Raw genomic sequence first — 15189 nt, 5'->3', positions numbered from 1 at the left:
TTTTTCTTCGAAAAACCGATCGGTTTTCCGTCGGTTTCGTTCGGTTTTTTTAGTTCTTTTTTTAATAGATCGGTTTTTCCGGTTTATTTAAGTAGCAATCGTTCGCCCGTTCGTTCGTTTTAACGAATACGATCTTCGTTTAGATCCAGTTAACGAATGTCCTTTCGTTAATCTGTTCGTCATTTTCTTTTTCTCGGATTAAATCCGCGATTTTTCTGATCGCGATTCCTGATCTGTTTTTCGTTCTAGTATAACTTTTCGCTCGTTTATCAGAATTAGGCGTTTCAAGCGCCTGGAGTTTCGTCTCAAAACCCTCTTTTCCGTTTAACCAACTCACACTAGTTTTTGCCACTGTAAAAATTGCCCTAGATCCAGAATAGTAAATGAAGCTTGTTTCTTTTGCCATTTGTCTTTCGTTGCTTCGTTCGATTTGATTCTTTTTGCCAACCGGAGTTCTTAAGTTGAACTTTCTAGTTAGATCTCTTATTTGAGTTTTACATGTGCATTAGTTGAGTACTTATTGTATGCCTGTTTGTTTGCATTAGAGTACCCAGAGTGCGCCGTTTGCTACATTGAATCGCTAGGTTTCGTGGATCATCAACAAAGCAAGTAACACTTTGATCACACCTCCTACTACCCAGTTTTTATTGCATTAGATCAATCCTCACACATTGCATGATTAGGATCTAATTAAATTGTGGGTTTGGGGAGTAGTTGAGGTAGTACCTATTACATGTTATTATCAAACCTTTGGGAGTTACTTCTATGTTTGCTTATTATGCCATGCTATGCTAGTAGACGTGGATTGGGTGAGTGAAATCCATGACAGATGTGAGATTATTAAAGTAAAGGTTTATCTAAGGTGGCAACTTAAATACACATCTGGGTGGATTGAGGCACCTGGGTATTCCAGCGATTGCTTGTTTTCTTTTGGACCGCCACCCAGGCTCAAAGGGATCATGAGATTATTCATGCTAGAAACTTCCATGTGCAGCCACAAGCTACTATGGGCTCTAGCATAGTTGATTAAGTCGTGTGAACTCTTACAGTGGTAGACTAGCAGATGTAGGGGAAAGTAGGTGTAACGGTCTACCCGATCGTAAGGTGCTAGCGCTTCTGAAAGACTATGTCTCGGTCATCCGTTTCTCAAACACCCTGTAGTGCGAGAATCCCAACGGAGGAGATCGAGTCTTGTGGGGAAAAGTGCGCAAACCTCTGCAGAGTGTATAAACTAATCATGGTTAGCCGTGTCCCCGGTTATGGACATCTTGAGTATCTAGTACCTGGATTATCATGTGAATCTCATCATGTTACTCTAAAATTAATTTTGTTGGGTTTTGTTTAATGACGATGTTTAATTGGGATTGAGAATGATGTCAACCATTCTCAATGTTTAACAACTACCTTGATAGTTAAATAAAATTTATTGCTTTGCAATAGGGAAAATTGGCTTTACGCAAAACTGTAACCATAGAGCTTTCCACCAGCCAAATATGCATGTAGTATAGCCTTATTCTTCCATTACTCTCTATGTGTTACATTGCTAGCATTCCATGTGTTGACCCGTTTCGGGCTGCAACGTTAATGTTGCAGACTTTTCAGACGACCTTAAGGTGCTTTTAGGTCATGGTTCTATACTCAGTGATGCCGTTGGAGTTGATGGACTCACTTATCTTCCAAGCCTTCCGCTGTTATCGTTATTAGATGGCCTTAAGCCATATTTATTGTAATAAGTTCTCTTTTGAGACACTCGATGTGATAAGTGTGTGATTGCTACTCTGTTATAAATCCTTCAAGTATTGTGTGGTGTGAGCATTACTGATCTAGAGATGACACCTGAGCACAGAGATTGGACCGTTTGAGGTCTGGTCGCTACACTACTCATGCTTGCACTCAGTGTTGATTAATTTTAATGCTTGTTCATGACTTTTGTCGCTCTCTAGTTGGTCGCTTCCCATTCTCTTTCTAGCCTTCACTTGTACTAAGCGGGAATACTGCTTGTGCATCCACTTCCATAAACCCCAAAAGTTATTCCATATGAGTCCACCATACCTTCCTATATGCGGTATCTACCTGCCATTCCAAGTAAATTTGTATGTGCCAAACTCTAAACCTTCAAATGAAATTTTGTTTTGTATGCTTGAACAGCTCATGTATTAACTAGGGTTGTCTATATCTTCCATGCCAGGTGCATTATTCTCAAGATGAGTGGACTCCACTCATCATTCACGAGAAAATGGTTGGTAACCGGGATGCCCAGTCCCATGCTTAAATTAAAATAATTGCAAACAAAACTCCCCCAGGATTATTGTTAGTTGGAGGCACCCGTTGTTTCGGACAAGCCATGGATTGATGTTTGTTGGTGGTGGGGGAGTATAAACTTTACCATTCTATTTGGGAACTGCCTATAATGTGTGTAGCATGGAAGATATCGAGATCTCTCAGTTGTTATGTTGACAATGAAAGTATGCCACTCAAAATATTATTTTACCTCTATTTCAAAAATCGAGCTCTGGCACCTCTACAAATCCCTGCTTCCCTCTGTGAAGGTCTATATATTTACTTTTATGTTGAGTCATCATCCTCTTATTAAAAAGCACCAGTTGGAGAGCACCCCTGTCATTTGCATGCATTACTATTAATTTACATTGAGTATGACTGTGACTGGATCTCTTTTACCATGAATTAGAATGTTTAGTCAATCCTTGAGCTTCATAGGTGCTCTGCATTTATGTTTTGCGGTCTCGGAAAGGGCTAGTGAGATACCATCTTGTTATATCATATTATGATTGTTTTGAGGAAGTGTTTTCATCCGAGATTTATTATTATTGCTCGCAAGTTGATTATGCCATTGATATGAGTAAACATGAGACTTAAATGTTATTGTGAATATGGTTAGTTCATAATCTTTGCTGAAAACTCGAATGCTAGCTTTACATATTTACAACAACAAGATCAAACAGAGTTTGTCAAAGTTTTTCTTTATCACTTTCATTTTGTCAACTGAATTGCTTGAGGACAAGGAAAGGTTTAAGCTTGGTGGAGTTGGTACGTCTCCATCGTATCTACTTTTCCAAACACTTTTGACCTTGTTTTGGACTCTAACTTGCATGATTTGAATGGAACTAACCCGGACAGACGCTGTTTTCAGCAGAATTGCCATGGTGTTATTTTTGTGCAGAAATAAAAGTTCTCGGAATGACCTGAAACTTCACGGAGAATATTTTTGGAATTTATAAAAAATATCAGCGAAAGAATCAACACCAGGGGGCCCACACCCTGTCCATGAGGGTGGAGGGCGCACCCCTGCCTCGTGGGCCCCCTGAGGCTCCACCGACGTCAACCCCAACTCTATATATTCACGTTTGGGGAGAAAAAAAATAAGATAGAAGGATTCATCACAATTTACGATACGGAGCCGCCGCCAAGCCCTAATCTCTATCGGGAGGGCTGATCTGGAGTCTGTTTGGGGCTCTAGAGAGGGGAATCCGTCGCCATCGTCATCATCAACCTTCCTCCATCACCAATTTCATGATGCTCGCCGCCGTGCATGAGTAATTCCATCGTAGGCTTGCTGGACGGTGATGGGTTGGATGAGATTTATCATGTAATCGAGTTAGTTTTGTTAGGGTTTGATCCCTAATATCCACTATGTTCTAAGATTGATATTGCTATGACTTTGCTATTCTTAATGCTTGTCACTAGGGCCCGAGTGCCATGATTTCAGATCTAAACCTATTATGTTTTCATGAATATATGTGAGTTCTTGATCTTATCTTGCAAGTCAATAGTCACCTACTATTGTTATGATCCGGTAACCCCAAAGTGACAATAATCAGGACCACTCCCGGTGATGACCGTAGTTTGAGGAGTTCATGTATTCACTAAGTGTTAATGCTTTCGTCCGATACTCTATTAAAATGAGGCCATAATATCCCTTAGTTTCCAATAGGACCCCGCTGCCACGGGAGGGTAGGACAAAAGATGCCATGCAAGTTCTTTTCCATAAGCACGTATAACTATATTCGGAATACATGCCTACATTACATTGATGAACTGGAGCTAGTTGTATGTCACCCTATGTTATAACTATTGCATGAGGAATCACATCTGACAAAATTATCCATCACTAATCCATTGCCTACGAGCTTTTCACATATTGATCTTTGCTTAGTTACTTTTTCGTTGCCACTATTACAATCACTACAAAACCAATACTACTACTTTTGCCACCGTTACCGCAGCTTCCATATTACTTTGCTACTAAATATTTTGCTGCAGATATTAAGTCTTTCAGGTGCGGTTGAATTGACAACTCAACTGTTAATACTTGAGAATATTCTTTGGCTCCCCTTGTGTCGAATCAATAAATTTGGGTTGAATACTCTACCCTCGAAAACTGTTGCGATCCCCTATACTTGTGGGTTATCAGGCGCCACTGAGTATATGGGTCCTGCTCGTCCTCATGCTCGTGATCATCAGCATCGCCATATCCCCCTTGGTTAAAAAAATAAAGTATAGGTGGTGGATTGTTCACAGGACCTTGTAAACACAAGAAGGTTCATTAGTAGAGGGAAACTATCTAACTCGCATGCATGTGGATGAAACAATTATAATTACGGTGGAAGACAAACGTACTGAAAGCATCAGGATTCCATGCAAAAACAGTGCCACGAGTGGTGGCAGCAAACACAAGACCCTCGTATTGAATTGCATCACAGTACTCATCCATGTACAGAAATTGATTTTTGAGCAATATCCATCAAGGCGTGGAAGTAAGGACGGCAACAAGCTTGTCGAAGATAGCAACAACTTCATAGTTCGTGTAATCCCAAGAGCGGTTGGGAACTCGACAAATTTCTATCTTCCATAGACGACAGTCAGCATGATCATAATGTTTTAATTAGCAGGCTATGGCATTTAGCGGCGACCCTTAAAAACAACTATAGCTGGGCTATAGCGGAAAATTGTACATGAAATCATTTGGCGGCAACACCCTCAAACAGCTATAGCGGGGCTATAGCCGGCTATTTAAAACTATGATTTGAACTCACGTAGAATACTGGTGTACTCAACCTCTGGGCAGTTGTCTGAGATTTTTGGAAGTGGAACTCGGTGATGAGTGTACACATTCACAAGTTCCCACTTGCAGTTATACCCAATATAAACAACCCAATCTCCATTTGCGACTGCCCAAGCCTTGCCCTCAAGCGATGGCATCTTAACATCATATGTATCATTATCAAGCGGCATCAACTTACACAAGGCAAGGCTTCCCTCATCCCCACGCCAGTCAGCAGGATCATGGCGTAGAAGATAGGGGAGATCAAATCGCTCATGTACCCTTAGGTTCCTTGTAATGATGTTATTAGTTGAGTCGAGAATGGTCTTGAACGAACCTGCCATGCTAGCCGAGGTGATGATGTCGCACCGATCAATGAGTTCCTCCATCGTGTTGATACGTCTCCGTCGTATCTACTTTTCGAAACACTTTTGCCCTTGTTTTGGACTCTAACTTGCATGATTTGAATGGAACTAACCCGGACTGACGTTGTTTTCAGCAGAATTGCCATGGTGTTATTTACGTGCAGAAAAAAAAGTTCTCGGAATGACCTGAAACTCCACGGAGTGTCTTTTTGGAAATAATAAAAAATACTGGCAAAAGATCAAGACCAGGGAGCCCACACCCTAGCCACGAGGGTGGGGGCGCGCCCCCCTACCTCGTGGGCCCCCTGGAGCTCCTCCGACCTCAACCCCAACTCTATATATTCACTTTCGGGGAGAAAAAAATGAAGGAGAAGGATTCATCACGTTTTACGATATGGAGCCGCCGCCAAGCCCTAAAACCTCTCAGGAGGGCTGATTTGGAGTCCGTTCGGGGCTCCGGAGAGGGGAATCCGTCGCCATCGTCATCATCAATCATCCTCCATCACCAATTTCATGATGCTCACCGTCGTGCGTGAGTAATTCCATCGTAGGCTTGCTGGATGGTGATGGGTTGGATGATATTTATCATGTACTCGAGTTAGTTTTGTTAGGGTTTGATCCCTAGTATCCACTATGTTCTCAGATTGATGTTGCTATGACTTTGCTATGCTTAATGCTTGTCACTAGGGCCCGAGTGCCATGATTTTAGATCTGAACCTATTATGTTTTCATCAATATATGAGTGTTCTTGATCCTATCTTGCAAGTCTATAGTCACCTACTATGTGTTATGATCCGGCAACCACGAAGTGACAATAATCGGGACCACTCCCGGTGATGACCGTAGTTTGAGGAGTTCATGTATTCACTATGTGTTAATGCTTTGGTCCGGTACTCTACTAAAAGGAGGCCTTAATATCCCTTAGTTTCCGCTAGGACCCTGCTGCCACGGGAGGGTAGAACAAAAGATGTCATGCAAGTTCTTTTCCATAAGCACATATGACTATATTCGGAATACATGCCTACATTACATTGATGAACTGGAGCTAGTTCTATGTCACCCTAGGTTATGACTGTTACATGATGAACCGCATCCGGCATAATTCTCTATCACCGATCCATTGCCTACGAGCTTTCCATATATTGTTCTCTGCTTATTTACTTTTCCGTTGCTATTGTCACAATCACTACAAAATACCAAAAACATTACTTTTGCTATCGTTACCTTTTGCTACTATTACCACTACTATCATATTACTTTGCTACTAAATACTTTGCTACAGATATTAAGTTTCCAGGTGTGGTTGAATTGACAACTCAGCTGCTAATACTTGAGAATATTCTTTGGTTCCCCTTGTGTCGAATCAATAAATTTGGGTTGAATACTCTACCCTCGAAAACTGTTACGATCCCCTATACTTGTGGGTTATCACGCGTCATCATTCAGACCGGGGCAAGAATAACGGGGTCATTTCCGGCATGTTCCCTCCATGGAGAAGACGATCGAACAATGGCAGAAGGAAGGGTGAAGGCAAATGGAGGAGGGAGGAAGAGCGTGCGACAGCAGTTCCAAATCGAGAGGGAAAGGCGAAGAGTCGGTGGACGGTTGCCACAGTACACAAAAGGCGCCTAGGGAGCGAATGGTTGCCATAGAGGTCACACACTGACGACAAGGGCCAAGTGGACCGCATGCGTATATCGCACAAACCTTGATCTGGCTGACCGCTTCTTTTGTGTTGCCAAATCACAAATAGTTCATCCGAGTGAACCGTATGCTGTATATCACACACACCTTCATCTAGCTACCTATTTCTTTTGTGTTTCCTTATCACAAATAGTTCATCCCAGTGAACCGTATGCTGTGTATCGCACACGTCTTCATCTGGCTGGCCGTTTCTTTTGTTTCTCCTCATCGCAAATAGTTAATTGAACTGAATCGTATGCCCTTCATCGCACACGCAACTAAAATCTGAACCGTGTTTGATGCATCCGTCATCACAAACATTTTATACATTTTTGACGGTTTTCATAAACCACCATTTGCAATTATTGCATCACACACAGTTTCTCGAAGGGTCTCTGATCGTATTGTCGCGTTAGCAGCATCCTGCAGTAGTGGTATAAGAGGAGAGTCCACCAGAGATTGTTGCATGGCTTCATTCATCATAGATTGCAGTAGGTCAACTACAATAACAAATATAAAGGGGGAAAGAGGGTCTCTCTGCCTAACACATTTTTTGCAAATAAATTGCTTGCGAGGAACACCATTAAGTAGTACTGAAGAGTGGCCAGTCTCATAGATCATTTTAATCCAATTCAGCCATTTGTTTCCAAACCTTTTGCCTTCATAATATCAAATGGAGCTTCATGGATGATCATGTCAAATGCCTTCTCAAAGTCCAATTTGAGTAATATTGTTTCCTTCTGTGATTGATGGCATTGGTCCAAGCTTAACAGTCCTGGATGCATTTGTTATTAAGAAAGCCATAGTGATTTCTGTGCACTAGCTTGAGGATCAGTTTCTGCAACCTGTTTGCAAGGAGCTTTGTGATGATTTCCAGAGTGCAATTGAGGAGGGATATAGGTCTGAATTCATTGGGTGTAGAAGCACCATCAACTTTGGGTATCAATATGATGAATGGGTAATTGATACTTTGAATGTTGACATCCCCATGGTAGAAATCCTCAATAAGCTTATAAAAATCTGTTGCAATGATGTCCCAATATTTTTTTTAAATGCAGCATTGAAACCATCCGGACCAGGTGACTTATCTGCAGGCATATGATTAATCACATGATCAATTTTCTCTTTGGAGAATGGTGATTCCAGCTCTGATAGGTCTATTGGAGTGAGCAAATGTTGTAGGTGAAGATGATTGAAAGATGTTGTAAGTACCCATTCTATTTTTAAAAGCTCTGTATAGAATGGCGGATTTGGCAGAATGATCAAAGTGTTCATGCCCTTGTTCATCATGAAGCATAGCAATGCTGCTGTTTCTGAATTTGATGGTGGCTCGGGATTGGAAATATTTTGTGTTGGCCTCTCCTAACTTAATCTTTTTGACAGTAGCTCTCTACATGAAAACAACATAGTACAACATATAGCTAGTTCAAGTTCATAAGAACAATATATTCATTTCCCTAATCAAGATCATCCAGTCTCGTCTTATCCACCTCTGCTTTCAGTTCAGTAAGAACCTGTTTTGCACTGGCCAACTGGGAAAGTGCCTCCTCCTTCGTCAACACCATCTTAGCAAAGTCTGATTTAAAAAAATCTGAGCTCATTCTCCACCTTCCTCTTCTTATCCCACATCTTCAAATATTCTTCAGCATTGACAACAGTTTCTCTAAGCCTACGTCTATTCTCTTGCTCATACATGCTCCAGAGCTTCGCTAGGCACATATTCAAAGACTGTGGCCACTCTTGATCAACCCACTCTAGGTAAGAACACTTCTTTTCATCCTACAATATTTAAAATTAGATCAGTAACAATTGTAGGGGAAATGGGTTTATATCAACATAGAAAATCATCAATGCTTATTTTGAAAAAATGAAGAAACATGTTAATTATGACATATCTTCTCAAAAAGATCAATGTGCAAATGAATTAATAACTACTGAGACAACAACCAAATTATGGAACATCGGAAGCTATAATTAACTACAACAACGCTACAAGTTCTTACTCATGTACAATAAATAACAAATTGAACATTTTATGAGGAAGGTAAATATAACTACAATAGCATAGCAACAGTGTTTGGATGACAGCAAATTGATACTAACAGGTGTGTACATGCACAAATTTAGTAAGATAGAATAAATAGCACTAAGGTCATCCACTATGTATGCCAAAACTGGGGTAAAGATAACTGTTGCTACATCTCGCACCGGTGCCCTGCAGTGGCGAGTCGATGCAGCGGAAAACATCAGGGACCAGACTCTAGAGTACGTAGTTGCTCCGATGCCCAGTTCCTTTGTGCCATGAAGATTTAGTATTTTACTGCTTGGCTACTCGGATGTGTGGACCAAAGTTGGCTGCACAAACTGCTGAAGTAGTGCCAAATAATTTTATAATGGCACCGCTAATGAGATGGCAACAATTTAAGATACTAGGTACAAACTGTGACACTGTCTTAGGATGCGTTTGGTTGAAGGTGTAGTATGAATGGGTTGAGACCATGACAGTGTATGAATCACATCTAAAAATGATTTGTATAAACGAAAGAGGGTCTAACATTCTTTGCACATGCCAGAAACTTCCTCCCACTACCCACAGATTCAAACGCGACTAGCTTCATGCATGGAGATTGATGGTGACAACGAGCAGATAGATCTTCAGCCACCCCGCTCCATTCGTTGCCACTGATGGTCCTAGGGAGCTACAAGAGGAAGAAATGACTCAAATCGACCGCCGGGTAAAAATCCTTCATTCCAAGTCATGGCCCGAGAGAGAGAAGAGAGGCATACCTGGGTGGTGAAGGAGTCGTCGCTGGAGGAGGAACCGCTGGAGAGGTATTTGAAGAAGACCATGGCGACCCCGGCGGTAGGATGCGAGACGGCGAGAGCGAGGAAGCGGCTATAGGTTAGGAAGGAAGGAAGGACAGACGGAGGAAACAGGGGAAATGTGACTTGTGGTCGGGGAGAAAAGGGAGTGGGGAAGGGGGAGGGGGTAGATTTTTTGGCGGTAGGCCAAAATTTTGGAAATGTGGAGGGAAACTTTGCGCGCGGTGCCGCCCGACCATTCACTTTGAACGACTGTGTGCTTCGTTTAGACATTTTTATGCATTAATTGATTTTTCAATGCATTTATGTGCATAATTCAAATTTGAACTACATGCACATGCTCTAATGCATATAAATTGGTTGAAAATTCAAATTTGTGCCCTTGGTTGCATTCTTAGGTCCCATGCAAGAAATGGGAAATGAATGTCAAACATCTTGCGATGGTCACTCGACCACAAACATTGAGATACCTGGATTTTAAATTCAAGTAAATCCAAAGCTTGTACGAAATTCATGAAACTTGGCATGCTATCATGGAGCGACATCAACATGTCATGGTAAATTTTTTGTCCCATTTGGGGCAGGTCTGGGGATATGCTTCTCACAAACCAGAGCTTCTCACAACAAGCCTGACGGTTTCGGTAGGGAACGTCCCACCTTTGGGGACGAAACGATATCCATTGCCTCTTATTGCTTTCAAAAAATTTCTCGTGTCAACATAGAACAACAAGAGTGTTGTGTCAATTTTTGGGATTTTTCGGGGTTTGTTTGGACATTTTTATGTATTAACTGAGTTTTCAATGCATTTATGTGCATAATTCAAATTTGAACTACATGCACATGCTCTAATACATATAATTTGGTTGAAAATTCAAATATGTGTCCTTGGTTGCATTCTTAGGTCTCATGCAAGAAATGGGAATGAATGTCAAACACACCCGGCCAAGGTCACTCGGCCGCAAACATTGAGATACCTGGTTTTTAATTCTAGTAAATCCAAAGCTCGTCGGAAATTCATGAAACTTGGTATGCTATCATGGAGCGGCATCAACATGTCGTGGTAATTTTTTTGTCCCTTTTGGGGCAGGTTTGGGGATATGCTTCTCACAAACCAGAGTTTCTCACAACAAGCCTGATGGTTTCGGTAGGGAACGTCCCACCTTTAGGGACGAAACGATATCCATTGCCTCTTTCAAAAAATTGCTCGTGTCAACATAGAACAACAGGAGTGTTGTGTCAATTTTTGGGATTTTTTGGGGTTCATTTGAACATTTTTATGCATTAGCTGAGTTTTCAATGCATTTATGTGCATAATTCAAATTTGAACTACATGCACATGCTCTAATCCATATAAATTGGTTGAAAAATCAAATATGTGTCCTTGGTTGCATACTTGGGTCCCATGCAAGAAATGGGAACGAATGTCAAACACCCTGCCACGGTCACTCGGCCGCAAACATTGAGATACCTGGTTTTGAAATTCTAGTAAATCCAAAGCTCGTTTGAAATTCATGAAACTTGGCATGCTATCATGGAGCAGCATCAATATGCCGTGGTAATTTTTTTGTCCTATTTGGGGCAGGTTTGGGATATGCTTCTCACAAACTAGAGCTTCTCACAACAAGCGTGATGGTTTCGGTACGGAACGTCCCACCTTTGGGGACGAAACGATATCCTTTGCCTCTTACTGCTTTCAAAAAAATTCTTGTGTCAACATAGAATAGCAGGAGTGTTGTGTCAACTTTTGGTATTTTTTGGGGGTTCTTTGGACATTTTTATGCATTAACTGAGGTTTCAATGCATTTATGTGCATAATTCAAATTTGAACTGCATGCACATGCTCTAATGCAAATATATTGGTTGAAAAAACAAATTTGTGTCCTGGTTGCATGCTTAGGTCCCTGATGTCTACTATGCAACTTTATTCCTGTAGACACGTGTTGGGCCTCCAAGCGTAGAGTTTTGTAGGACAGTAGCAATTTTCCCTCAAGTGGATGACCTAAGTCAAGTGGATGACCTAAGGTTTATCAATTCATCAGAGGTGTAGGATGAAGATGGTCTCTCTCAAACGACCCTGCAACCAAATACAAGAAATCTCTTGTGTCCCCAACACACCCAATACAATGGCAAATTGTATAGGTGCACTAGTTCGGCGAAGAGATGGTGATAAAAGTGTAATATGGATGGTAGAAATATATTTTTATAATCTGAATAAATAAAAACAGCAATGTAGCAAATAGTAAACGGGCACAAAAATGGTATTGCAATGGTTAAAAACAAGGCCTAGGGTCCGTACTTTCGCTAGTGCAACCTCTCAACAATGCTAACATAGTTGGATCATATGATTATCCCTCGAAGTGTAACGAAGAATCACTGCCGAGTTCCTATTAGCGGAGAACAAAAGATAGAAATTGTTTGTAGGGTACTAAATCGCCTCAAAGATATTATTTCCGTTTGATCTATTCAAGAGTCTGTACTAAAATAACACAAAGCTATTTTTCCGTTTGATTTATCCTAGAGTCCGTACTAAGATAACACCAAAGCAAGTTCGTATTCATGATACTCAATCCACACAAAGAACTATAAAGATACCCCAAAGTTTAGGTTGGCGAAAAGATAATAAAAACGTGCATCAACCCCTATGCATAGATTACCCCAATATCACCACAGGAATCCACGAGTTGAATGCCATAACATATATCAAGTGAATCAATAAGATACCCCAATTGTCACCTCAAGTATTCATACCGCAAGACATATATCATGTGTTCTCATCTCTGAATATTCAATCCGACAAGACAAAACTTCAAAGGATAAAGACTCAATTCATCACAACAAGAGTGTAGAGGGGGGAAACATCATATGATCCGACTATATTAACAAAGCCCATGATATATATCATGAGAGAGTGAGATTTATCACATAGCTACTGGTACAAACCCTCAGCCCCGAGGGTGGACTACTCCCTCCTCATCGTGGTGGCCGCCGGGATGATGAAGATGGCCATCGGAGATGATTCCCCCCTCCAGCAGGGTGCCGGAACGGGTCTAGATTGGTTTTCAGTGGCTATGGAGCCCTGCGGCGGCGGAACTTCTGATCTAGGTTAACCCCGAGTGGTTTCGGAATATTTGGAAATTTATAGTGCAAAGAAGGGGTACGGGAGGATATCGAGGTGGGCACAACCCACCTGGGCACGCAAAATGAAAACAAAATGACATTCTAAGAATAGCACACATCATGTGAAGAAGCAAAAACTTAGGCTGAACCGATACTAACCGATAATTGTTGAAGAAGAAAGGTGGGATGCCTACCGGGGCATCCCCAAGCTTAGGTGCTTGAGACTTCTTGAAATATTATCTTAGGATGCCTTGGGAATTCCCAAGCTTGAGCTTTTGTGTCTCCTTAATTCATCTCATATCATGGTTTTCCTAAATCTCAAAAGCTTCATCCACACAAAACTCAACAAGAACTCATGAGATAAGTTAGTATAAACCAATGCAAAAACCTTATCATTCTCTACTGTAGAAAATCACTGAAATTATTATTCAACATTGCATACTAAATGCCTCTGCATATTTAATACTCATATCCTTAAATAGAATCATTAAGCAAGCAAACATATGCAAACAATGCAAACATAACAGTAATCTGCCAAAACAGTACAGTTTGTAAAGAATGCAAGAGTATCAATACTTCCCTAACTCCATAAATTATGAAAATTTACCACACTATATAAAAATTACCAGAGCTCATTTTTCAAAAAAAAAATCAACATTTTATCACATTCTTACTTTTCTAGGGAATTTTTGCAACAGCGGTAAACTTTCTGTTTTCAAACAGCAACATGTATACTTGCAAAATAAGCATGGCAAAGGCTATCAATGCCAATTTTATTGAAATAAAATATGAAAAACATTATTCTAAATAACATCAAGAAAATCCTAACAAAATAAATTGACGCTCCATGCAAAACACATATCATGTGATGAATGAAAACATAGCTCCAAGTGAGGTTACCGATAATGTAGGAGGCGAAAGAGGGGATGCCTTTCGGGGCATCCCCAAGCTTAGTTGCTTGGATATTCCTTGAATATTTCCTTGGGGTGTCTTGGGCATCCCCATGCTTATGTTCTTGTCACTCCTTATTCTCCTCATATCAATATCTCACCCAAAACTTGAAAACTTCAATCACACAAAACTTAACGGAACTTTGTGAGATAGGTTAGTATGATAAAGAGCAAACCATTCCACTTTTAGTACTGCCACAGACAAGATTCATAATTGTTCTCACACAATTCCTATTGTATCATATAATTTTCTACAATTTCTATTGATCAATATAAGCCATAGAAACTAGAAAACAAGCAAACTATACATTGAAAACAGAATCTGTCAAAAACATAATAGTCTATAGTAATCTATACTCAAACCATACTTATGCTACTCCAAAAATTCTGAAACATTAGTACAACCTGGGAAATTTGTATATTAATCTTCTTCGAAAAGAATCAACTCAACATCACTCTACTATTAAAAACTAGAATTATTTTCGTGAGCACAAAAGTTTATGTTTTTCAGCAAGATCAAAGCAACTATCACCCAACAAGATGCTAAAGGCTTTACTTGGCACTTTATTGAAACAAAAGCAATAAAACATGATTGCTACAGTAGCATTAGCATGTGGCCACACAAAAACAGTAGGTAAAAGTGTTGGGTTGTCTCCCAACAAGCGCTTTTCTTTTATGCCTTTTAAGCTAGGCATGATGATTTTGATGATGCTCGGATAAAAGATAAGAATTGAAACATGAAGAGAGCATCATGAAGCATAAGACTAGCACATTTTGGTCTAACCCACTTCCTATGCATAGGGTTTTTTGAGCAAACAACTTATGGGAACAAGAATCAACTAGCATAGGAAGGCAAAACAAGTGTAACTTCAAAACAATCAACACATAGAGAAGAAACTTGATATTATTGAGATATGTAAGGGCATAAGTTCCTTTCTCATAATAATTTTCAGAGGCATCATGAATGAATTCAATAATATAACCATCAGATACAACACTCCTTTCATGATGCACAATGATACATCTCCAACATATCTATAATTTTTTATTGTTCCATGCTATTGTATTATCTGTTTTGGATGTTAATGGGCTTATTTATACACTTCTATATTATTTTTGGGACTAATCTACTAACCCAAGGACCAATGCAAATTGTTGTTTTTTTGCCTATTTCAGTGTTTCGCAAAAA

Source organism: Triticum dicoccoides, chromosome 5A (assembly GCF_002162155.2).
Source record: "Triticum dicoccoides isolate Atlit2015 ecotype Zavitan chromosome 5A, WEW_v2.0, whole genome shotgun sequence".
Classification (NCBI taxonomy): Eukaryota; Viridiplantae; Streptophyta; class Magnoliopsida; order Poales; family Poaceae; genus Triticum; species Triticum dicoccoides.
Note: the sequence above shows the minus strand (reverse complement) of the source record.